The sequence below is a fragment of the Chiloscyllium punctatum genome, chromosome 35 (assembly GCF_047496795.1).
Source record: "Chiloscyllium punctatum isolate Juve2018m chromosome 35, sChiPun1.3, whole genome shotgun sequence".
Taxonomy (NCBI): Eukaryota; Metazoa; Chordata; class Chondrichthyes; order Orectolobiformes; family Hemiscylliidae; genus Chiloscyllium; species Chiloscyllium punctatum.
In genome coordinates this window covers 53,861,036-53,863,726 of record NC_092773.1, presented here as the reverse complement: position 1 = coordinate 53,863,726, position 2,691 = coordinate 53,861,036, and positions in this window count along the sequence as shown.

The following is a 2,691-nucleotide window of genomic DNA, read 5'->3' as shown; positions in this document are numbered from 1 at the left end:
GGATTTTAATTGGATGATCGAATGAGCCGAGGTGCAGCAGAAGATGGAAATTGAGAAATATGAGGTCTGCATTTCGGAACGACAAATCAGAGAAGGACTTGTACATTTTGTAGTAAGCTCCTGTACAGTGTTCAAGAACAGAGAGACCGTGGACTGAATATTCATTGTACCTTTAATGTGGAGTTGCAGGTACATAGATGGTGAAGAAGGCGATTGTTATGCTTGCCTTTTATTTTGCACGACATTGGGTACATGAGTTCGGAGTCGAGAGTGTGGTGCTGGAAAATCACAGCAGGTCAGTTAGCATTCGAGGTGCAGGAGAATCGACCCTTCGGGCAAAAGCCCTTCATCCTGAATTCGGGACAGTTAAATAAGATGGAATTCCAAACACTGAAACCAGACGGGACCAACACCCCACGATTCTACAGACTACCAAACATCCATAAACCAGGAGACCCCTCAGACCCGTAGTCTCACTACACGGAACACCAATTTACAGACTGGGCAAAGAACTACACGCAAGACTGAAATACCTAGTAGAAGAGTCACAGCACCACATCCACTCCATCCATGAATTACTAAAAAATCATCAAAAACGCCAAAATAGAGGAAACTGAAGCAATAATCTCATTCGACGTAACAACACTGTTCTCCTCCATCAACATCGACCTGGAAAAGAAAACACTTTTAGAAGATACAATTACACACACCTCTACCACCATCAATCACATTACCAAGGAAAACATTATGAACCTCGTGGACCTGTGCCTCACCACCCACTTCACCTACATCAACATAATCTACAAACAAACCAACGGCACACCCATAGGAACTCCGCTATCAGGATTAATAGCAAAAGCAGTAATGCAAAGACTAGAACAAACAGCCCTACCAACCATCAAACCAAAAATTGGAGTCCGCTACAGTGATGGCACTTTTGTCATCACAAAACGAAACAAGATAGAAGAGAAATTTAACAGCATCAACGACACCCTCACAGGCATAAAGTTCACCAAGGAGAAAGAAACCGATAACAAACTCACATTCCTGGACGTCAGAGTCGAAAGAACTGACAACGGAGAACTACAAACCTGCGTACACAAAAAACCCGACAAATACTGATCAAATACTTAACGGCACCAGAAACCATCCCAACGCACAAAAAACGAAGCTGTATCAGAACATTACTCCAACGAGCCACCTCACACTGTAGCACAGACGAACTTCGTAAAACAGAGGAGACCCACCTTTACAATGTATTCAAGAAGAACGGATATTCAAAGAAATTCAGTCCGCAGATTCCTCAAGAACGAACCACGACAAGCAGACCAAGCACAGACAGAAACACTAACCACCTTACCATACATCAAAGAAGTTTCTGAAATGATAGCCTACTAAGACCCCTCGGAACACACAACACAAAACCACCACCACTCTCAAACAAAAACTAACAAACTTAAAAGACCCAGTACAACCTATGGACAAAACCAACGCCATCTACAAAATTCCATGCAAGTACTGCGACAAACACTACGTAGAACAAACAGGAAGAAAGTTAGCCACCAGGATACACGAACACCAGTTAGCCACAAAAAGACACGACCCTCTCTCCCTCGTAGCCCAACACACGGAGAAAGAAAAAATCACCATTTCGACTGGGACAACGCACTTACCCTGGGACAGGCTAAGCAAAGACATTCCAGAGAATGCCTAGAGGCCTAGCACTCCAACCACAACGCCATAAACAAACACATAGATCTGGATACCATCTATCATCCCTACAGAAAACGAACAGGAAATGACATGACCACAAACTCCAGCAACCCCATCCTGGACAAACATATAATTAGAAAGCAGGACACAACAGCTTCACTTCACTTGGAGGTCGCCACTGATGATGTTACCAAGTCAGGTAATGAAAGGACTGGATATCAAACCTACAGCCTAAAGCTCAACCTGAGCTACAAACCTTCACAAAATTTGCAAGAATGCAGTGTTTTTTCCAGCAACACACTTTGGACTCAAATATCCAGCATCTGCAGTCCTCATCTCTGCATAAGTGTTAGGAGGTCATGCTGTGGCAGTACAGGAAATTGGTTTGGCCTCTTTTGGAACACTGCATGCTGTTCTGGTCACCTTGCTACCAAAAGAGTGTTGTGAATATTGAAATATCTCAGATAAGATTTGTTAGGTTATGATCTATAGGGAGAGGCTGAATAGGTTCGGGCTATTTTCGCTAAACGTCATGCTGAGATATGACCCCTTAGAGGTTCATAAAGTCATGAAGGGCATGGATAGGGGACATGGACAATGTCTTTTTGTCAGCGAGGGCTTGTCATGACTTCAGTGCATAAGTGTATGGTGAGGGGAAATATTTAAAAAGAACATGAGGAATAACTTTTCCACAAAGTTGAAAGTGCTGTATGAAATAAGCTGTCAAATAAAGTGGAGGAGTTTGGTTCAATCAAAACATTTAAAAGGCATCTGGATGGGCATATACAAGGAAAGGTTGACAACGATATGAATCAAATGCTTGCAAGCGGGACGAAATAAATTCAGGGTGTCTGGTCGACATGGATTAGTTGGAATGAAACAATTGGTTCCATGCTGTTCATCTGGATGACTCTATGACTGCATTGTGCCATAATATTCAGCTTACAGTCAGTTCCTTCCCAAACCCATGCTCTGTAA